Source organism: Mugil cephalus, chromosome 1 (genome assembly GCF_022458985.1).
Source record: "Mugil cephalus isolate CIBA_MC_2020 chromosome 1, CIBA_Mcephalus_1.1, whole genome shotgun sequence".
Taxonomy (NCBI): domain Eukaryota; kingdom Metazoa; phylum Chordata; class Actinopteri; order Mugiliformes; family Mugilidae; genus Mugil; species Mugil cephalus.
The window spans coordinates 49,756,575-49,781,539 of record NC_061770.1 but is presented as its reverse complement, the minus strand read 5'-3'; the positions used below and the strand labels follow the sequence as shown (position 1 = coordinate 49,781,539).

General features: G+C 36.3%; 1 long non-coding RNA gene across 2 annotated transcripts; it reads right to left on the bottom strand.

Annotated features, from left to right (window-relative positions):
- Window positions 1–4,839: 4,839 nt before the first annotated feature.
- LOC124999932 lies at window positions 4,840–23,196 on the bottom strand. 2 transcript variants are annotated; one of them, XR_007111258.1, is made up of 5 exons: window positions 23,157–23,196; window positions 10,126–10,211; window positions 7,974–8,059; window positions 5,975–6,060; window positions 4,840–5,827 (listed from the first exon to the last, which is right to left on the bottom strand). It is a non-coding gene; the product is annotated as an uncharacterized LOC124999932 (long non-coding RNA). The 2 variants fall into 2 exon arrangements; XR_007111252.1 differs by lacking the exon at window positions 23,157–23,196 and having other exon boundaries at window positions 10,126–10,581.
- Window positions 23,197–24,965: the final 1,769 nt, after the last annotated feature.

The following is a 24,965-nucleotide window of genomic DNA, read 5'->3' as shown; positions in this document are numbered from 1 at the left end:
GAAGAAAAGTCTTTAAAGGGTTGTGAACACACTTTATTCTATTGGTTTAAAATAGAATTCTGCTTAGAGCAGGACATCCTCACAAACCCAGTGACTGTGTAAGAATAAAACTAGTGAGGGAGACCACCAAGACATCTATAACTGCTCAGGATGGACTATAGATCTTTAGGTGTTGAGATGAAAGAGACTTTACACGCTCTTCAGGCAAAGGCATATTACATTTCTATCAGAGATCCCCCAAAAGCATGTGATAAACTCCAAGGTTGGCTTGAATAGACCAAAATGGTGTCATGGTGCTGTTTGGTCACCAGACAAGACAATTATGTGTGTGTTTGTGATGGACATTCCCACAAACGCACTATTCCCACCTTTGGGTTTGGGTTGGAGCATGATGTTGTGGAGATGCTCTTCTGCAGCAGGCCCTGGACAACTTGTAAAAGTGGAAGTTATAGTGAATGGAGCAAACATAACTGGAAATCCTGGAGGACAATCCAAGTATGTCTGAAAAAAGAACTATGATGTGGGAGAAGATTTATTGTCCAGTCCAACATTACTCAAAATATTCAGGGAAAGTCAAAGCCCAGAAATTGATTGAATAGAACATTTGTGGCTGAATGGGCCAAGGCGGCCAAAGGTGCAAAAATACTTATGAATTCAAGTATTTTATATTAATGATGTTTAATTAAGCATCATCGTATGAATATGCTTTCACTTTGACATTGGAACCCCACTCTTGTAAATGCTTTGTCAAAAAAGCCAAATGACTTTGACAGAAAACACCAGGGACCACAGGTTGGGTTAACACATTTATTTTAATACATAATATTTATATTCATTTTAGCACAATGACAAACTGGCATGATTTCAGTACAAATCAAAAATGAATTTTCTTTCATTCTTTTCTGCTATTTCATTAGTATTTCAAAGTCCCTCCACCATTGAGATATATATTTATAGATGTAATATAGAGCACTGAAACATAATTAGACTTTTCAATTGCTGTCTGACACCTCTGCAAAAACCTCACACCTACACACCCATGCAGGCTAGCTGTAATTGTCTCGAGGAACGTATAACTGTATAAACAACATGTAACAATCTTCCTGTGGTAGTTAAAAAGACTAAAAATAACTCATCGCTGCACAATTTCAGTGGAATTGATTAACAAAACATTCAGCATTCCCAACGTTACCAGTAACCCTTTTATCAACTGCATCTCACCATTGTACAGCATTCTTGTGCCACAATCGAAATAGTGAACTGCAACTAAATGTAGATGTGAAAACACTTCTCAAAGTATGAATAAAAGTACGGAACCTCAAGTGTTTAATACCCAAAGACCTTTACCAGGGAGGGGTGTTTAGCTCACTCAAATGAGCAACCCCATGTGCTGTTTGGTTCGAATCCCGCAGCAGGTGCCCTTTCCTGCATGTCTCTCCTCCTCTCTCTGCCTCCTGTTTTCTGTCCATCTCCTCACTTTCAATAAAGGCTAAAAAAGTGCCTTTAAACAATACCTTTACCAATAGCCTACATAAAAAACAAACAAAATCAAAATCTGCTACATTACTTTCATTAGCTAGAGTAAAAATGTATTCTAACTGAACTAAGCTCAATATGAACACATAAACAGTAGCTAAACAAGGCTGCACATGCTACCTACATGCTAGCTTGCTAAGAAGCTTGGTTGTTTAGCAGTGTTAGCTAGAACCTTGTGGTTAGGCCCACCACTACTACTAGCTGTAAATCTGGATAGATGTGTAGCATGTGTAGCTTTATTGAAGTAAATTAAAAGTTACTGAGTCCATCTGTTTGACAATTTGTTCTTGTTAATATTTATTTTACAATTCCGTATTTATTCATGTAATATTGATGCTCACTGATTCGATGACGGTTATCAGTTGCATTTTCCCCATAGGGTAAAGTGTTTTCAGTGAGTGTAAGTAGAAATGATCACTCTAGTAAAACAAACTATATATATATATATATATATACATATTCCCAAATTATTTTCATAAGACTGCAATCCACAAATTATCGGTCAACATTTCATGATTTTGAACATGCACCGCTCTTGTTCTTCGTGCAACGTGCAAGTGACAACATGTCTCATATGAACAAGATGGCTCATTTTTGTGACTGCTTTCCTCACACAACACAGTAAAACATGGTATGCCACATTTCAGTAAATACAGTTAAATGAGTATCACTTCTTTGTTTTGGGAAAACCATCACTCAGAGCTGAAACAACAAAACATAAAAGAATAACATAAACTAGAACATATCGATGCATGGTATGAGCTAATAACGATGGTGTCATCCCCTTGATTTCACTTAAAATACAAAATGAAGTAGTACTTTTGTCAAATGGCTGCTTGCAAACTATTCTAAAACTACTACATATTTGCTAACACAAGTGAGTCCACTGCCGTCTAAAATTCTGAGAGAGATAAAATAAAATAAATGTCACTTGGTAACGTACATCAGCATTCTCAAGCTGATGTTCAGTCAGCACTTAAAAGAAAAAGAAACAAAAATAAAATATGCTAATCCTTTAATGAAACCATCTTAACTTTTGGTCAAATTACCAAACTTATGCAATAATGCTCCTTTAACACTTTGAAAGGACATGTACAAAATATACATAGTCATCTTCCTTTGCTATAAAATGCTCCTGGTTACAGCTTGTGATTGATGAGTGACCCATGTGTTTAATAGCTAAATTTAGGAGTGCAGCACCTATTCTGCCTACCTGCTTTGACACTGAGTAAAATGACCCAAAACTTAAAATCGTTTTATATGATGAAATGTCTCCATTGATGATTATTAATATGAGTTAAATGCAATATTATGAATGGAAAACAAAGACTTGTACTATTGGATCTGTGCAACATAAAAAATACAAAACAAACTCAAGGAAAAAATTCATGTTGCAGTCAACAAATGTAGAAATATTTTACTGCCTTAATATTTGATCAATGTAAAGTAAGATGATGTATTAGTATTGAACAATTTCGTGAGCACTAGAGAAACTAACTAATCAGCAAAGTTATGATTAAAAACCCATCTTGAGTGAATCATGGATCTCTGTACCAACTTTGATGTCAAAACTTTTGATCATCTATTTGATTTTAAGTAATTTAGAATTTAGAAGAATTATTGTACCTTTTCATCAAGAATGAACAAATTTAAATGAGAGACCAATTTTAAATTAGCTAATATCAAATTGTTTATTCTGCCATGTATATATTTAATGAGATTTAGAAACAGTATTACCTTATGTTCAGTTTATTTCTGGATGCCAAGGCCAACAGGACCTCTGATGGTAAATCCAGTAGAAGAACACTTGCCGTGTTTCCAAGGCTATTTTGTAGTTGACATTCAACTCTTTCTTTGTGATACACCAACAGTTCATACACTCTTAAGTTTAACCATACTTCACTCGAAAGCCTCTATCGGGATTTTGAAAATATGCTCATTCTTACAGGTTTCTATCTGGATACAGTTTCTGACTTCTCAACTAATTGTTCAGAACTTTCTGGACATTCTATTCTGACTTAACCTTTTCAATGAAAATAGAGGCGAAGATACTTGACGTATCTGTATGTATGTTCAAAGAACTGATCATTTGCTGAAAACTGATAGGCAAATTTAAATTTCTTCTATTGTCAGCCTAAGGAGGAGGGCTAACATGTTGTCAGGTGGATCTTGGATAGGCATTTCTCTTAAATGTGTTATAAATTCAAGTGAAGGTTCCACTTATGTTCATTATGATTATGAGCAAAGATGTATTGACCAAGAACGTCCTGAATATTGTGAAAGATTCTCCATACATGTAGGATTTCCTGTAGCGCGATGTGTATTCTCTGTCAAGACAGGACTACTCCACAGAATTCTGGGATTGTTAAGCTTGATGATTCAGCACCTTTTGTTCATCTTTGTGTACTTTCCAACGTAGTCCCTTACAGTCAGAGTGTTTAGTAATGTACTTCAGATCTCTTTCCAGCGTAAGCATTGAGTAAGTCCAGATTTTATAAAAAATCATTTTCTCTCTACTCATCTCTCAGGCTGTTATTGAGGTTAAATCTGTAAGTTTCTTGCTTCAAATGATTCCAGTACAGAGATCATAGACACTTTCTTTGTGAACTCTCTATTCAACTTACTTTTTCTTTTGAAAAAGGTTTTCATAAGATATTTGACAAACCTGATGGTAACAGAACTGTCTCTGATTAAAAAGGTGTGAGACTTAGTTTGGCTCGTCTTTCATTCTTCTTCAAGCTCCTCCTCAGCAAGTTCTCTTCATGTTTTGATGCTTCAATGCCTTTGGCTAGTTGAAGATTTCTAGGTTGGGTTAACGTCTTGTCTTCAGGTGGTTCTTATGGACTTGGCCCAGTGTATCAGCAACAAATGAACTTTGAGGATCTCTTTTCTTTGCTCTCTTTGCCCACATTTCTGCCAGATTGTAGTGTCTGAGTTCGATGTAATAAAAACGAGCAAGTGCTTGTGGAAAAAAAGCATTTTCATGAAATTTATTTGACGCCACCTTTAAAACCGATGCACTCTGTGGTTCTCCCTCACTTTGAAATGTCAAGATCAGCCTGAAAACTTTCTTTATCGTCTTTAATGTGGGATTTTCTTCTTTTTTCATCACTCTTTTGGTTAGCATGTCTTTGACGAAACCAAGCAACCACGGAGGAACCTCATCTTTGCAAAAACAGGTCAAGAAGTTTCTTGCTGTGTCACTTCTAGTCACACCTGCTTTGTCCATCAGTTCAATACAATACTGTGCTATCAAAGGGTGAACCATGCGGACTATTTTCAGATCTTATTTTTGCTGAAGGTGACGATGAGGTGAGTAAAAGGCTTCATTAGTGTTCCAGTGAACGGTATCCATGATGTCGTCATTGGTTAAGGAAGTCTAGGCACTGAGACTCAGGAGATATGAACTGGACATAGGCATTCAGCAGGGATAGGAAGGCAGCAAGCTGAGTCTTCAGAGGTTTATTTCTTTTGTTGATTGTTATAAATATCTCACATGCCTCTTGGATGTAATCATGAGAAAAATTTGTTTGCAATATGTTAAAACCATGGAACATTTTGCATCTATCACCGTATCTCCTGCTAAGTTCTTCCTTTTTCTCATTGAATTGTTGCTTCTCTTTGTCTGAGAGTACCTTCTGTAGTACGACATGGTTGCTCCCTAGAACTGCATCTTTTCTCACACAGCTGAGTAAAACCACCACAGGCCAGTAGGTGACTAACGTCTGTTGAGCAGTTATCATCATCATAATGCTGTGTTGGAGATCATCCAAGATCTGCTCATCATCCAGTAACAGTAGCACAGTGTTCTGGTGGCCTTGATTTCCTGCTGTGAAAAGGTAAATAACCTCCTCTGCAACATTTGTAATGTCTGGGGCTGAACCTCTTAAAACAGCACACCTCAAGGTTTTCCTCAAGTCCCACAACACCTGCATGGCCATTGTAGTTCCTCCACATCCTGGTTGGTGAAACAGTTTAACAGCTGATATTCAGGACTTTGCTTTTTTCTGAATTTCTTCCTTGAGCGCTTGATATCCATCTCGTTTAATGAAAGGGCCATTTGACGCTGCCTGTTCACTAAAGTGAAAGTTTAACCAGTTGGGGGGAGCTCCTCTGTAAAAGTTTTCCTCTGTTTCCTCAGCAAGTTTTTTATCAAACTTCCCTTCATACTCATTTGCATGAAGAACATCCAACAGTGAGAAGGAATCTCTGAATGTGCTGCCCACATATTTTTCCCCACCGTTAGCAGAGGACAGGGCTGGTCCGTTTACCATCTCAGGTTGTTAGTGTCCTTAAACATTAAAAAACAGAAAAAATAAAAAGTCATTTTGTACTGTGCTAATAGAGAGTATAAGTCCCGGCCCTCCAGTGAACACCACAGAACCTTTGCTGTCCTCCTTTTACATATTGTTCACAGACAGAAACAGAATCATCTTACCTTTTTCCATATGATACAGATGTCTCTGAAGATTTGTTAAGATTTGATCATTTCCGTAGTGGTGACTTGTAACTATGTGGTGTACCCTGAAAGACAAGTGGAGTTTAAGCCACAGATGGTGTGTTTCGAACCTTAGAACCTTAACTGAGAGTGAAGCCAAACAATATCAGCAGTTCATGATTCAAGTCCCACACATTACAGTAATTTTGTACTGTGCCAATAGAGTAGTAAGTCCCGCTCTCCAAGTGCGACACCACAGAACTTTGCTGTTTCAACTGACTCGTGAAGGCAAACTTTTGGTGTATAACATCAGTGTTGAGGAAACACAGAGGTACTGAGATGCTATCAATGCTAATGGTTTAGGCTATGACTGGTAACTAATGTGAAATGCAAATGGAATTACAAGAAAACCTAAGGGCTTCCAATATATAGCTATAGATCACTGCATGGTATAACTTTAATTCACTGTGTATCTTTATTTCACACAAATGAAGACTGAAACTCAGGGACTATTTTTTACGTTAACTGAATGACGCATGATAAACATAAAGTTATCCATGTGAACATTCACAAGATGTTAAAATTAAATAGGGAGTATGAGACTTTCTCTGATTACTTGATTTTAGTAAATATTAGAGGATGCCATAGTCAGAGAGTGGTGGAATTATTGGATTATGAAATATTGTTGATAATGTAAAAACAAACTTTCAGTTACTCAACATTGTATCTTTCTTCCTAAAGCAATTAAAGGCTGACTATGAAATTAAATTGTTTTATATTGTTAATACACTGCTGCAACAATAGGTGGCATACATAAAGGATGTTGTTAGGGTTAAAAAGGGAGTGGAAGAAAAATGGATTATGGAGATGTGCAGAAAGTATAACCGCTGTCAAGTTTTACTAAATATGTTGACTGTGTTAGTAAACGTATTACTACTACCATTAACTGACTGTTTTCATCACAGTTTACATTGCACAAACACAAACACTATTTTAATCATGATGCAAGTGAAGTTATCTTTGTGTGGAAACCTAACAATGCACTCCTCCTCACAGATTAAAGGCTAACCTGTTTGCAGGTTCCATCAGAGGGGGATTAAATGATAGTATCTGTTACGGAAATTGTTGTAAAATAGAAACTGAGAATTCATCAAAGGTTTCCTGAGTTTTATTCATGCAAGAGGAGGGTTCAACAGTTGTAATAGTGTACACATGATAGCATTAAAGTAAAGTCCTCAGTGATACATGGAATTCAATGAATCATGAAACGGCTGTTAGCACAAAATGAACTGAGCAAAATTGTATAAATTACGGATAAAAATGGACTCAACTTTATTTTTTGTATAACTTTCCTTTGTCTTTTAATTAGTCTCCTTTTATAAAACTTGACATAATTGGATCATAATTCACTCATGAATCACTTCATATTGACTACATATCTTTTCTAAATAACATTCTAACAATGAATCTGGAAGGAATGGTACATATCCTTTCTCTCACATATCTTAACTTAGATTGTCAATTAAGTCACTTTATTAATGTGATACACATATTACATATGTATACACATCGCTGGATGCAATGAGTTTAATTCGTTAACGTTTTTCTTTGAGAAAATGTCGCTGTTTGTTTTAATGTGGACCCCAGGAAGAATAGTCTTCATTTCAACTGATGTGAATCCAAAAGATACAATAAACAATAAACTGTAAATGTAAGAGATGTCAATAGTCAGAGGGTGTTAGTTTATTGGTTTAGAAATATTGGCAATAAGAGGCTATGCAAAAATAATAGTATTAAATTGTATCTTTCTTACTATTAGGAAATCTTAAGGCTGACTATGAAATTAAACAGTTTTATGGTTGTATTACACTGCTGCACAATAGGTACACTACAGTAAAGGATGTTAGGTTTAGGCTGCATGGCATGAGTTAAGCTGTAAAACTTCTCAATCCTAACTCCTTTTACATATTGTTCACAGACAGAAACAGAATCATCTTACCTTTTTCCATATGATAGAGATGTCTCTGAAGTCTTGTTAAGATTTGATCATTTCCGTAGTGGTGACTTGTAACTATGTGGTGTACCCTGAAAGATAAGTGGAGTTTATAAAGCCACAGATGGGTGTGTTTCCATACCTGTATGAAACCTGTTTAACTGTAGACTGTGAATGCCAAAACAATATGCCAGCAGTTCATGATTTCAAGTCCCACACATTTACAGTACATTTTGTACTGTGCCAATAGAGTAGTAGAGTCCCGCCTCTTCAATGGACACCACAGAAACTTTGCTGTCTTCAACTGGGACTCGTGAAGACAAACTTTCCGGTGTTATAACATCAGTCGTATGTCAGGAGAACACAGAGGCTACTGTAGAAGCTATCAATGCTAATGGTTTAGGAGGCTAATGACTGGGTAACTTAATGTTGAAATGCAAATGGAAATTACAAAGAAAACTACTTAAGGGCATTCCAGTATATCAGCTATAGATCACTGCATGGTATGACTTTAATTTCACTGTGTATCTTTATTTCACACAAATCAAGGCTTGAAAAACTTCAGGGACTATTGTTTTGACCCGTTTAAACTGAATGATGCATGATAAAACATTAAAGTAAATCCATTGTGTAGATTTCACAAGAATGTTATAAGAATATTAAAATAGGGAGTATGAGACTTTCTCTGAGTACTTGTATTTTACTGTAAATGTATAAGAGGATGTCCATAGTCAGAGAGTGGTGTGAGTTTATTGGATTTATGAAATATTGTTGATAATATAAAAAAAAAATATCTTCTTACAGTTACTTCAATGTTGTATCTTTCTTCCTATAAAGCAATATAAAGGCTGACTATGAAATTAAACTGTTTTATAATTGATATTACACTGCTGAAACAATAGGTGGCACTACAATAATCGATGTTCGTGTTAGGGTTAAAAAAGGGAGTGAGAAGAAAAATGGATTATGGAGGATGTGACAGAAAGATTATAACTGCCGTCAAGTTTTACTAAATATGTTGACCCGTGTTCAGAAAACAGTATTACTACTACCATTAACTGACTCAGTTTTCATCACCAGTTTACATTGCACAAACACACAAACAACTATTTTAATCATGATGCAAGTGAAGTTATCTTTGTGTGGAAACCTAACAATGCACTCCTTCCTCACAGATTTAAAGGCTAACCTGTTTGTCAGGTTCCATCAGAGGTGGATTAAACTGATAGTATCTGTTACGGAAATTTTTGTAAAATAGAAACTGAGAATTCATCAGAAGGTTTCCTGTAGTTTTATTCATGCAAGAAGGGAGGAGTTCAACAGGTGTGTAATAGTGTACACATTATAGCATTAAAGTAAAGTCACTCAGTGGATACATGGAATTCAATGAATCATGAGACTGGCTGTTAGCACAAAATGAACTGGAGCAAACATTGTATAAAATACGGATAAAAATGGACTCAACTTTATTTTTTGTATAACTTTCCTTTTGTTCTTTTAATTAGTCTCCTTTTATAAAACTTGACATAATTGGATCAATAATTCACTTCATGAATCACTTCATAATTGACTACATATCTTTTCTAAAATAACATTCTACAATGGAATCTGGAAGGAATGGTACATATCCTTTCTCTCACATATCTTAAATTAGATTGTCAATTTAAGTTCACTTTATTTAATGTGATACACATATTACATATGTATACACATCGCTGGATGGCATGAGTTTAATTTCGTTAACGTTTTTCTTTGAGAAAATGTCGCTGTTTGTTTTAATGTGGACCCCAGGAAGAATAGTCTTCATTTCAACTGATGTGAATCCAAAAGATACAATAAACAATAAACTGTAAATGTATAAGAGGATGTCAATAGTCAGAGAGGGGTGTTAGTTTATTGGATTTATGAAATATTGGCAATAAGAGGCTATGCAAATAATAATAGTATTAACATTGTATCTTTCTTACTATTAGGAAATCTTAAGGCTGACTATGAAATTAAACAGTTTTATGGTTGTTATTACACTGCTGCAACAATAGGTAGCACTACAGTAAAGGATGTTAGGTGTTAGGCTGCATGGCATGAGTTTAATGCTGTAAAACTTCTCAATCCTAAATCTTTTACATATTGTTCACAGACAGAAACAGAATCATCTTACCTTTTTCCATATGATAGAGATGTCTCTGAAGTCTTGTTAAGATTTGATCATTTCCGTAGTGGTGACTTGTAACTATGTGGTGTACCCTGAAAGATAAGTGGAGTTTATAAAGCCACAGATGGGTGTGTTTCCATACCTGTATGAAACCTGTTTAACTGTAGACTGTGAATGCCAAAACAATATGCCAGCAGTTCATGATTTCAAGTCCCACACATTTACAGTACATTTTGTACTGTGCCAATAGAGTAGTAGAGTCCCGCCTCTTCAATGGACACCACAGAAACTTTGCTGTCTTCAACTGGGACTCGTGAAGGCAAACTTTCTGGTGTTATAACATCAGTCGTATGTCATGAGAACACAGAGGCTACTGTAGAAGCTATCAATGCTAATGGTTTAGGAGGCTAATGACTGGGTAACTTAATGTTGAAATGCAAATGGAAATTACAAAGAAAACTACTTAAGGGCATTCCAATATATCAACTATAGATCACTGCATGGCATGAGTCACTAAAATCCAGAATCAATATTAGAGGTTCCTTTTCAGAATAAAGAGGAAAAACTATGTGACACAGTGAGTAGAGGGAATGTAACTGCTTCACCTGCTTTCTTCATTGTAGAAAAAATGTACAGGGGTTAAATACTTTTGTGTTCACTTATTTTATATCATAGATTTTTATAAACAATACATAGCTTGTATGCAACTACTTTCACTTTGACAGAGTTTTTTTTTGCAAATGCTTTTCCACAAAAGCCAAATGACTGTGACAGAAAATACCAGGGACCACAGGTTAGGTTAGCAAATATATTTTGATATATAATATTTATATTCATTTTAGCACAATGACGAAATGGCATAATTTCAGTACAGTCTCATCAGACAGTTTGTGATCATCACTGCAATCACAGAGGGAGTGATTTGATGAAGTAAACATAAACAGGCTCAGCAAGGTTACAAGTCAGGTCGTGACACGTCATGCCCAGGATAAGTCTATACCTGTTTTGTATTTATCACATTTGCAAAACAAATTCCGTTCCATTCGTTTTTGTTTTTCATTAAACCTTTATTTAAAGTGGCAACTGACAGCTGTCAACCTTTTACAAGGACAACTAGGCTAAAGCACTTTAAAGTAAGCACACATACCAAACAGGCCAAGGGCAGGATTGTATGCATTGCACAGAGACAATAAAAGGAATCTTCTCAGTACTCCAAATAACAAAGTAAACAAATGTTGAGTAAAATATGTATTGAAAATAAATACAATAATTATTGCACAGGTAACATACAATGGGTGTGTGATTTCAAGCTGTAGAAAAGCGCCTATAAAAGCATAAAAGGCAAGACCATTTAATCAGTATGCTGAAGCTTTGTTATCAGTTTCTGTCATACAGCGTATCAAGTAGTTGTTCCCTCCCTTCAGTTGGTTCATCCAGATACGAACCAGACTTTGTGCTTTTTGAGTTTGGTTCCAGTTTGGCGCCTAACGACGGAAGGCAAATGTCATAAACTAAGTTCCTTTCTTTATCAGATCTGAATTGTGAAAATTGCAAAACTGTCGAAATTGTATCTGACAGCAGCAGACACATGGGAATCTCTGCTACTGTTTATCTTAATCTGTTAATCCTTTTTAACTTCAGTTGTTTATAAGTGCCTTTGCTGAATGCTATTGTGACATTTGCAACTAAGAAACATCTGTGTAAAATGTGTACTGAACTTGAGAGTCTGTACAACAAGTAGCTACAGAGCTACCAATTATACATCATTAACATGAATGTTTTGTGCTAACCACATAGTAACTAATGTACATTTTCTATTGACATGCAAATACAAAGAGCAAATGTAATGAAAAAAGACCAAATTAAATTAAACCTAGGACAGTTTACTGTATTTAAATTTCTGCCATGTATATATTTGATGATGATTAAGAAACAGTATCTTCATTAGTGTTCAGTTGTGGTCTGGATGCCAAAGGCCACAGGACCTCTGATGGTAAATCCAAGGAGAAGAACTTGCCGTGGTTTCCAGATGAATGTTTTGCAGGTTGACATTCACCTCGATCTCTGTTCACCAACATTGCATACACTCTGTAGTTTCGTACCACTCCCTTCAAAGTGAGAAGGTGCTCCTGGATCTGGATTTTTGAAATTTTCTCACATCCTCCAGTTATTGGCCAATCAGCTTTTTCTTGACTTTGTTCTAAAAGCAATTGTTCGAGGACTTTTCTGTGATATTCTATTCAGACTTGACCTTTCCAATGAAAAACAGAGGGCGAGATACTTGAACGAAGGTATGTTGGTATGTATGTTCATAAGACTGATGCATTTGCTGAATTAACTGATTCAGGTCAAAGTACATTCTCTTCTTTGTCAGGCCAGTACAGGAGGAGGGCTAACATGTGTGCTCAGGTGGATCCTTTGACATATTCTCTCTAAATGCTGTTAAATAACTGGATTCAAGAGGAATGTTCATCCTGTGTCATTAACATGATATGAGCAAAATGTAGTTGACCAGAACTGTTCTGAATATTTGCTTGAAACAGATTTCTCCATACCATGTAGTGATTTCCTGTACGCGGATTCAGTGTATTCTCTGTCAAGACAGGACAGTACTCCTACAGAAGTCTAAGCTGGATTGTTTAAGCTTCTGGATGATTTCAGCACCTTTTTGTTCATGTGCATGGTGGTGACTCTCCAACGTACTTCCTGTAGCAGTCCAAGGTGTCTCTAGTAATGTATTTCGGATCCTCTTCTCCATGCTAAGCTTTGAGTAAGTCAGATATTTATCAAAAAAATCACATTTTCTCTCTACTATCATCTGTGAGCTGTTTATTAGGGTGTTAAATCTGTAGAGTTTCTTGTCTCCAATGTGATTCCAAGACAGAGATCATAGACACTTTCTTTGTGATAACTACTCCCATGTTATGTTTTGACTGACAAGTTTGTCATAAGAATATGCAACCTGCAGGTAACAGAACAGTCCCCTGGAGTTAAAAAAATGTGAGACTTTAGTTTGACGATCGTCTTTCATTATGTTACTTCCAAGTTCTTCTTCAGCAAGTAGCTCTTCATGTTTGAATGCTTCAGTGCCTTTTTGCCAGTTGTAAGATTTCGGGATTTGTAACGAAAGCTCTTTGTTCTTCAGGTGTTCTATATGACGTGGCCAGTGTATCAGCAACAAATGAACTTGAGGATCTCTTTGCTTTGCTCCTTTGCCACATTTCTTGATGCCACCTGTTAAAACTGATGCACTCTGGAATATTTCTATGAAATCAACCTAGAAAACCTTTCTTTGTCCTCTTTAATGTCGTACCGCCGACTGGGTTCTCTTCTTTTTTCATGACTCTTTGGTTAGCATGTCTTTGACAAAACCAAGCAACTATGGAGGAACCAGGTCCAGGGTGAAAAGAAATATATGGAGCCTATGCGGTTCCTTCTGGAACCCCTTCCATTCCATACCAGAACATAACTCCCTCACCACATTCAAACCACCTTAAAGACCATCTATTCACTTTGGCCTTTTTTCATTGTAAGTGACCTTGAGGTTCCGAAAGGTGCTTATAAATTAAAGTATTAATATTATTATAATATCATTATTATTATTATTATTAATATTTGTGTAGGATATAAAAACGGCTTTTTTCTGGCTATTGCTCTCTACCCACACACTGATTACTGTGCACACAGCTGCAGCCTGTCAGTCAACAACTTCACAGGAGAATGAAAGAAGCAACACAGAAGACGAAGTAACGAAACTTTTTTCATAAAGTGATTAGGTGTGTCATCTCCTGGTGCAGTGTCCAAGGCTGGAGAATGGGGAGCTATTGGCTACTCATCTCACTAAGGTCACAGGGACCATTCACAGAGACAGACAACTACCAACACTCATCACCCAGGGTCAATTTAGAATCACCAACAACCTAACCTAAACCAGTCTTGGAGGGGAGGCATCATGCTAACCACAGAGCCACTCTGCTGCCCTCTATGGCTACTTAGAAGGAGTTATATCCAGCACACCATGTATCTAACACTTTCAAAGAGTCACACTGATTTTGTTGACTGGGGGGAGGCCTGGAGGAAGAAGATAGTCAAAAGCAATCCAAAGGTGTTGCAAGCTCAAAAGCTGGCCTGCTCTTTGACAGGGGACTCCCTGACTTGCTCAAGTGCAAGATAAATTAACACTACGAAAAGAGAAGTACAGTTTAACATGTTTTTGGCTAGGTAAACACTGCTTGAAATTGTTCCTTGTCACCTGCTGTATATTATATATAAAGTATGATCCAGACACTTTGTTTGGACTTGTAGGTGGGGTGTCAGACTGTGGCAGCATATTTCATTAAGTTTTGTCTCCCTCACTACTAAAATCAGTCGGTACACAGTCAACACAAGTCACACACGTCTTAATAAAAATAGTTAGTGTATTGTGTATATGTATTTAAATGTACTTGACTTCATGTATTCATCTAAATTATATTTGGAATGTGTTAACTGCGCATTCCATTCAATGCCAATATATTTCTGAGCATTTAACTATCGCAGGCTATATGGACCGTAAGCAAGTAAAAACTTAAGTACTTTCATCAGCATTTAAGTATAAGCAGAGGAATATATATATATTACATAACAAATGATAATAAATATCCAGAATTCCGTACAGGAGTCACAAGTGTTCAGAGCACCGAATTTACTATAGACCTGACACCTGCCATCACCCGGAAATCACGCCCTCCTGGTTCTTGCTGCGTTTGTTAAATCAAATCTCACACGAGTCGTAACAGGAATACCAATATAATGAAGGCTCTGTCTTTGTTTACTTACTTCACGTGGATTCTCTAAATCATCATGGTCCCAATACGTGCTGCAGCTACTTGTTAAAATACCGACTCACATCCACTATTCACTCTCATTCAAAACTGAAGGAAACGAACCAAAATGCACTTTCATGTTGTAACGGCCAGTTGCCTCGAGTAGTTACCGTTATACTAACAACACCGCCACCTTTTGACCACAGTTAGTTACATCAGTACAATGTGACTGTTTACACTGTGCATCACATGAAACCCTATAATCTGCCCATAACATTAACATTTCATCGAATATTAATATTATTCTGTACTACCATCTAGGAGAAAACTAAACTCTCAAAATGTGACAGTTCTAGTGCAATTTCAACATTGTAATTTTAATGGTTGTCATGCATGTAAAGATTTCATCATCCTCACAGATAATAGAACAAGGAACAAGTACACAGGGTTAGATTAAATATGTCTACGCTATGATGAATAGTGACACCCTCACATTTATTTATTTATTTATTTATTATTTATTATTTTAGCCCATGTAATTAAGATAAAATAAATAAATGAAAATAGAAGAAAAGTCTTAAAGGGTTGTGAACACACTATATTCTATTGGTTTAAAATAGAATTCTGCTTAGAGAGGACATCCTCACAAACCCAGTGACTGTGTAGGAATAAAACTATGAGGGAGACACCAAGCATCTATAACATCAGGATGGAGTATAGATCTTTAGGTGTTGAGTGAAAGACTTTACACGCTCTTCAGGCAAAGGCATATACATTTCTATCAGAGATCCCCCAAAAGCATGTGATAAACTCCAAGGTTGCTTGAATAGACCAAATTGGCGTCCTGTGCTGTTTGGTCACCAGACAAGACAATTATATGTGCGTTTGTGATGGACATTCCCACAACGCACTATTCCCACCTTTGGGTTTGGGTTGGAGCATGATGTTGTGGAGATGTCTCTTCTACAGCAGGCCTGGACAACTTTTAAAAGTGAAGTTATAGTGAATGGAGCAAACATAACTGGAAATCCTGGAGGACAATCCAAGTTGTCTGAAAAAAGAACTATTATGTGGGAGAAGATTTATTGTCCAGCCCAACATTACTCAAATATTCAGGAAGTCAAAGCCCAGAAATTGATTGAATTAGAACATTTGTGGCTGAATCTAAAAAGGGTCTGTTGACCATGATTCCCTGTGAAACTGGACAGTTTCTAAATTGCAGCATCCAGGTGTCTGATTGAGACATCCCCACAAAGGCCAAAAGTGCAAAAATACTTATGAATCAAGTATTTTATATTAATGATGTTTAATTAAGCATCATCGTATGAATATACTTTCACTTGACATTGGAGCCCCACTCTTGTAAATACTTTTGTCAAAAAAGCCAAATGACTTTGACAGAAACCACCAGGGACCACAGGTTGGTTACATATTTATTTTAATACATAATATTTATATTCATTTTAGCACAATGACAACTGCATGATTATAAGTACAAATCAAAATGAATTTCTTTCATTCTTTCTGTTATTTCATTAGTATTTCAAAGTCCCTCCACCATTGAGATATATATTAATAGATGTAATATAGAGCACTGAAACATAATTAGACTTTTCAATTGCTCCTCTGCAAAAACCTCACACCTACACACCCATGCATGCTAGCTCTAATCGTCTTGAGGAATGTATAACTGTATAAACATACGTAACAATCTTCCTGTGGTAGTTAAAAAGACTTAAAATAATTAATCGCTGCACAATTTCAGCGGAATTGATTAACAAAACATTCAGTATTCCCAGCGTTACCAGTAACCCTTTGTCAACTGCATCTCACCATTGTACAGCATTCTTCTGCAACATCAAAAAAGTGCCTGTAACTAAATGTAGATGTGAAAGTATGAACCTACATATTTGCTCCACTCACATGTCTACATTTTGTCTTACCCTAAAATTATTTTTCACTACTTAACACTACTCTACCCAGCACTCATGAAATAGCGTCTCAATCTATCACTTCCTCCTTTGTTCATTAAACAATGGAAAATAAATAAAAGTAGAGAGCCTCAAGTGTTTGATATTAAAAGACTTTTACATTAAAAACCAGTACATTAAAAATAAAAAAAAATAAAAAATTCTGCCATTCATAAGCTAACAAAATCATCATCTGCTACAAGATTTAGCAATTTAGCTTATATTAGCAAGGGCAAAACAATGACAAATGTTTTCTAATTGAACTATTAAACTCAATAAGCCCACCTCTACTGCTAACTGTAAAACGGATAGATGTGAGCATGTGTAGCTTTATTGAAGTAAATAAAAAGTTACTGAGTCATTTGTGCAGGAGATTATTTGAACCAATTCATTCTAGTTAATATTTATTTTCATTGCATATTTATTCATGTAATATTGATGCTTACCATCCAATGATGGTTATCAGTTGCATTTTCCCCATAGGATAAAGGATTTTCAGTGAGTGTAATTAAATTACCACTCTGGTAAAACAAACAAAGAAACAACTCTATATATATATACACACACATTCTGAAATTTGTTTTATAAGGCTACAATCCACAAATTATGGGTCAACGTTCATGATTTTGGTGCAATGTGCAAGCGACAGCATGTCTCATATGAAGAAAATGACAGATTTATGACGGCTTTCCGCTTTTGAAAGTCTGAATAAAATCATGTTACAAGTAGTGGTCACAACTCTGGGTGGGTGTTGCTCAGTGAGTAGGGCACCTGTCCCATGTACTAAGACTACAGTCCCACTGCAGGTGGCCCTGATTCGAATCCCGCACGAAATGCCCTTTTTTAATGAGAAAAAAAAAAAAAAAGCAGAGACACGTTGATCAAATACGACATAGTATGTCACATTTCAGTTAATACAATTATATGATATCTTCTTTTAATTTGTGAAATACATCACCCAGAGCTGAAAAAACATAAAAGAAAACATGAACTAGAACATATCGATGCATCGTATTAGCTAACAATGGTACCAATGGTATCATCCATTGATTGTTCGAAAAAAATAATAAAAAACTAACATCAAGCAGTTGTAAGTTTGTCAAACACTACTTCCAAACTACCATACATTTGCTAACACAGTGAGTCCACTGCCTTCTAAAACTTTAAGAGAAAAAAGTAAAATAAAAGTCACTTGGTCACATACAACAGCATTCTCAAGCGATGTTCAAGAAGCACTTGAAATAAAAGAACAAAACAGAAAAACAAAAATTAAATCCCAAAATTCTGTGAGTACATCTGCCTCCTTTGCCTGATAAAATGCTCCTGGTTTGTGATTGATGCCATGGTCCCACTGTGTGTTTAATAGCTAAAGCTGTAGGAGGGCAGCCACCGCTTCACTGGGGTCTGGCCTAGCGCAGACTGGTCTGGACACTGAGGAGAAAATAAACAATGTCAATGTTGCAGTTAAATAAATGGTACAAAATATTTCATCTGGCTTATGTTTGTCAATGTAAAGTTGAGGATGATAGTATGAACAAACCTTTTGATCTTTCTTTAATCCAAAATGTTAATCTCACATTGGTGTTATAAATCATGGGATCACCAGTATCATCATTATTCTTAAAAAACAGGTTGTAAGATATTGCATGAGTGAAAAAAAAAATTAATTTAGAAAAATTATAGTACCTTTTCATAGAGAATGAACAGATTTAAATGACAGACCAATTTAAATTAGCTTTAAGACTCGAGAATTGCTTTAATTTTCTGCCATGTATATATTTAATGATGGTTAAGAAACAGTATCTTACCATTGTGTTCAGTTTTGGTCTGGATGCGAAAGGCCACAGGACCTCTGATGGTAAATCCAAGGTAGAAGAACACTTGCCGTGGTTTCCAGAGGCTGTTTTGCAGGTTGACATTCACCTCGATCTCTGTGTCACCAACAGTTGCATACACTCTGTAGTTTCGTACCACCCCTTCAACAGTGAGAAGGTGCTCCTGGACCTTGGGATTTTTGAAGATATCCTCATTCTTCCAGGTACTGCTCCAATCTGGTACAGTTTGCTGACTTTGCTCACATAATTGTTCGAGAACTTTTCTGTGAACAGTCCTATTCAGATCTCGATCTTTTCCAATGAAAAACAGAGGGCGAAGATACCTGAACAAAAGTATTTCTGGTATGTATGTTCATAAGACTGATGCATTTGCTGAATTAACTGATTCAGGTCAAAGGTACATTTCTCGTCTTTGTCAGGCCAGTACAGGAGGAGGGCTAACATGTGCTGCTCAGGGGGATCCTTTGGACTCAGGGGCATTTTCTTTCCAAATCCCTTTGGCAACCTACATTCAGAGGAAGTTGAAGCTGTTCCTGAATCTTTGCTTGAACAGATTTCTCCATACGCGTTATGATTCCTTTAGCTCTGATTTAGTGTATTCTCTGTCAAGACAGGACAGTACTCCCACAGCACCTCTCGCGTTGGTGGTGACTCTCCAACATAATTCCTGTAGCAGTCCAAGGTGTCTCTAGTAATGTATTCAGGATCCTCTTTCTCCATGCTAAGCTTTGAGTAAGTCAGATATTATCAAAAAAATCACATTTTCTCTCTACCTCATCTCTCAGCTGTTTATTAGAGTGTTAAATCTGTAGAGTTTCTTGTGTCCAAGTGATTCCAAGACAGAGATCATAGACACTTTCTTCGTGAGAACTTCTCTCCATGTTATGTTTCTTCTACAAGTTTGTCATACAGAGCATTGCAAACCTGAAGGTAACCAACTGTCCTCTGGAGTTATAAAGATGGAGACTTAGTTTGGTGATCATTGTTCAGTTTTACTCAGCTTCTTCTCAGCAAGTTCCTCTTCATGTTTGAATGCTGCAATTGCCTTTTCGGCCAGTTGCAAGATTTCGAGTTGGGTAGAAGGCGCATTGTTATTCAGGTGGTTCTTTGGACTTGGCCCAGTGTATCAGCAACAAATGAACTTTGGGGATCTCTTTGTTTTGCTCTCTTTGCCCACATTTCTGCCAGATTGTAGTCTTTCAGTTCGATGTAATAAAAACGAGCTAGTGCTTGTGGAAAAAAAGCATTTTGATCAAATCTCTTTGACGCCACCTTTAAAACTGATGCGCTCTGGATATTTTCTTCCATCTTTTGAATGTCTAGAATCAGCGTAGAAAACCTTTCTTGTTCCTCTTTAATGTGGGTTTTCTTCTTTTTTCATCACTCTTTTGGTTAGCATGTCTTTGACAAAACCAAGCAACCACGGAGGAACCTCATCTTTGCAAAACAGGTCAAGAAGTTTCTTGCTGTGTCACTTCTAGTCACTCCTGCTTGTCCATCATATCAATACAACACTGTGCTATCAAAGGTGAACCATGCGGACAATTCTTTCAGATCTTATATCTTGCTGGAAGGTGACGATGAGGTGAGTAAAAGGCTTCATTAGGTGTTCCAGTGAAAGGTATCGATCGATGTTGTCATGGTGTTTGAGGAAGTCTCGCACTGAGACTCAGGAGATATGAACCTGGGACATAGCATTCAAAGGGATAGGAAGGCAGCAAGCTGAGTCTTCAGTGGTTTATTTGTTTTCCTGATTGTGATAAATATCTCACATGCCTTTTCGATGTAATCCTGGAGAAATTTGTTGCAATATGTTAAAACCATGAAATAGTTTGCATCTTTCACCGTATCTTCTGCTAAGTTCTTCCTTTTTCTCATTGAATTGTTGCTTCTCTTTGTCTGAGGTACCTTCTGTAGTACGACATGGTCACTCTCTAGAACTGCATCTTTTCTCACACAGCTGAGTAAACACCACAGGCCTGTAGGTGACTAACTTCTGTTGAGCAGTTATCATCATCATAATGCTGTGTTGGAGATCATCCAAGATCTGCTCATCATCCAGTAACAGTAACACGGTGTTCTGGTGGCCTTGATTCCGCTGTGAAAAGAAGGACCACATCTTTGGCAACATTTGTAATGTCTGGGGCTGAACCTCTTAAAACAGCACACCTCAAGGTTTTCCTCAGTCCACAGCACATGCATGGCTGTTGTAGTTCCTCCACATCTGTTGGTGAAACAGTTTAACAGCTGATATTCCAGGGAACTTTGCTTTTTCTGAATTTCTTCCTTGAGCGCTTGATATCCATCTCGTTTAATGAAAGGGTTCCAGTGCATTTGACGCTGCCTGTTCACTAAGTGAAAGTTAACCATTGGGGGGAGCTCCTCTGTAAAAGTTTGCCTGTGTTTCCTCAACAAAGTTTGGATCATATAACTTTCCTTCAAACTCATTTGCATGAAGAACATCCAACAGTGAGAAGGAATCTCTGAATGTGCTGCCCACATATATTTCCCCACGTTTAGCAGTGGACAGGGCTGGTCCGTTTGCCATCTCAGGTTGTTAGTGTCCTTAATAAACATTAAAAAACAAAAAAGAAAAAGTCATTTTGTACTTTGCTAATAGAGTATAAGTCCCGCCCCTCCAGTGAACACCACAGAACCTTTGCTGTCCTCCTTTTACATGTTGTTTACAGACAGAAACAGAATCGTCTTACCTTTTTCCATATGATACAGATGTCTCTGAAGTCTTGTAAAGATTTGATATCTCTGTATTGGTGATTTGTACTATGTGGTATGCCCTGAAAGATAAGTGGAGTTTATAAAGCCACTGATGGGTGTGATTCCCTACCTGAGTGATTCCATTCCTGTCAGAAAGTCTGTCATTTTGTATTGGCTAAAAAGAGTATAAGTCCATCTCTTCAGTGACACCACAGACCTTTGCTTCTTCAACTGGACTTGTGAAGACTTAATGGATGTGTTCAGGTGTAACATCAACTGTACGTCATGAGAACACAGAGGCTCTGTAGAAGCTATCAGGCTAATGATTGAGTAACTTCATCTTGGAAATGCAAATAGAGACAAAGACAATTATTCAAGGGCATTCCAATATATCAACTAAAGATCGCTGCATGGCATGATTTTAATTTCACTGTGTATATTTATTTCACGTAAATCAGAATAAAAAAATAGGGCTATTGTTTACACTTTAAACTGAATGACGCATGCTAAAACATCAGGAAGAAGCGGTAATGAAAATGTATGGAATGTGACAGAAAGAGTTTAACTCTGCTGTCAAGTTTTACTGAATACGTTGAGCCGTGTACGTACAGTACAGCATTATACTACTATTAACGACTTGGTTTTCATTACCAGTTTACATTGCACAAACACATAAACAACTATTTGAATCATAATGCAAGTAAAGTTATCTTTGTGTGGAAACCTAACAATGCATCCTTCTCACAGATTTAAAGGCTAACCTGTTTGTCAGGTTCCATCAGAGGTGATTAAACTGGTAGTATCTGTTATGGAAATTGTTGTAAAATAAAACTGAGAATTCATCAGAAGGTTTCCTGTAGTTTTTTCATGCAAGAAGGGAGGAGTTCAACAGGTGTGTAATAGTGTACACATATAGCATAAAGTAAAGTCACTCAGTGGATACATGGAATTCAATGAATCATGAGACTGGCTGTTAGCACAAAATGAACTGGAGCAAACATTGTATAAAATACGGATAAAAATGGACTCAACTTTATTTTTTGTATAACTTTCCCTTTGTTCTTTTAATTAGTCTCCTTTTATAAAACTTGACATAATTGGATCAATAATTCACTTCATGAATCACTTCATAATTGACTACATATCTTTTCTAAAATAACATTCTACAATGGAATCTGGAAGGAATGGTACATATCCTTTCTCTCACATATCTTAAATTAGATTGTCAATTTAAGTTCACTTTATTTAATGTGATACACAATACATATGTATACACATCGCTGGATGGCATGAGTTTAATTTCGTTAACGTTTCTTTGAGAAAATGTCGCTGTTTGTTTTAATGTGGACCCCAGGAAGAATAGTCTTCATTTCACTGATGTGAATCCAAAAGATACAATAAACATAAACTGTAAATGTATAAGAGGATGTCAATAGTCAGAGAGGGGTGTTAGTTTATTGGATTTATGAATATTGGCAATAGAGGCTATGCAAATAATAATAGTATTAACATTGTATCTTTCTTACTATAGGAAATCTTAAGGCTGACTATGAAATTAAACAGTTTATGTTGTTATTACACTGCTGCAACAATAGGTAGCACTACAGTAAAGGATGTTAGTGTTAGGCTGCATGGCATGAGTTTAATGCTGTAAAACTTCTCAATCCTAAATCTTTTACATATTGTTCACAGACAGAACAGAATCATCTTACCTTTTTCCATATGATAGAGATGTCTCTGAAGTCTTGTTAAATTGATCATTTCCGTAGTGGTGACTTGTAACTATTGGTTACCCTGAAAGATAAGTGGAGTTTATAAAGCCACAGATGGTGTGTTTCCATACCTGTATGAAACCTGTTTAACTGTAGACTGTGAATGCCAAAACAATATGCCAGCAGTTCATGATTCAAGTCCCACACATTTACAGTACATTTTGTACTGTGCCAATAGAGTAGTAGAGTCCCGCCTCTTCAATGGACACCACAGAAACTTTGCTGTCTTCAACTGGGACTCGTGAAGACAAACTTTCGGTGTTATAACATCAGTCGTATGTCAGGAGAACACAGAGGCTACGTAGAGCTATCAATGCTAATGGTTTAGGAGGCTAATGACTGGGTAACTTAATGTTGAAATGCAAATGGAAATTACAAAGAAAACTACTTAAGGGCATTCCAGTATATCAGCTATAGATCACTGCATGGTATGACTTTAATTCATGTGTATCTTTATTTCACACAAATCAAGGCTGAAAACTTCAGGACTATGTTTTGACCCTTTAAACTGAATGATGCATGATAAAACATTAAAGTAAATCCATTGTGTAGATTTCACAAGAATATTGAAATAGGGAGTATGAGACTTTCTCTAGCAATTGTATTTTTCTGTAAATGTATAAGAGGATGTCCATGTCGAGAGTGGTGTAGTTTATTGGATTTATAAATATTGTTGATAATAAAAAAAAAAATATCTTCTTACAGTTACTTCATGTTGTATCTTTCTTCCTATAAAGCAATATAAAGGCTGACTATGAAATTAACTGTTTTATAATTGATATACACTGCTGAAACAATAGGTGGCACTACAATAATCGATGTTCGTGTTAGGTTAAAAAGGAGTGAGAAGAAAAATGGATTATGGAGGATGTGACAGAAAGATTAAACTGCCGTCAAGTTTTACTAAATATGTTGACCCGTGTTCAGAAAACAGTATTACTACTACCATTAACTGACTCAGTTTTCATCACCAGTTTACATTGCACAAACACACAAACAACTATTTTAATCATGTGCAAGTGAATTATCTTTGTGTGGAAACCTAACAATGCACTCCTTCCTCACAGATTTAAAGCTAACCTGTTTGTCAGGTTCCATCAGAGGGATTAACTGATAGTATCTGTTACGGAAATTTTGTAAAATAGAAACTGAGAATTCATCAGAAGGTTTCCTGTAGTTTATTCTGCAAGAAGGGAGGATTCAACAGGTTGTAATAGTGTACACATATAGCATAAAGTAAAGTCACTCAGTGGATACATGGAATTCATGAATCATGAGACTGGCTGTTAGCACAAAATGAACTGGAGCAAACATTGTATAAAATACGGATAAAAATGGACTCAACTTATTTTTTGTATAACTTTCCTTTTGTTCTTTTAATTAGTCTCCTTTTATAAAACTTGACATAATTGATCAATAATTCACTTCATGAATCACTTCATAATTGACTACATATCTTTTCTAAAATAACATTCTACAATGGAATCTGGAAGGAATGGTACATATCCTTCTCTCACATATCTTAAATTAGATTGTCAATTTAAGTTCACTTATTTAATGTGATACACATATTACATATGTACACATCGCTGGATGGCATGAGTTTAATTTCGTTAACGTTTTTCTTTGAGAAAATGTCGCTGTTTGTTTTAATGTGGACCCCAGGAAGAATAGTCTTCATTTCAACTGATGTGATCCAAAGATACAATAAACAATAAACTGTAAATGTAAGAGGATGTCAATAGTCAG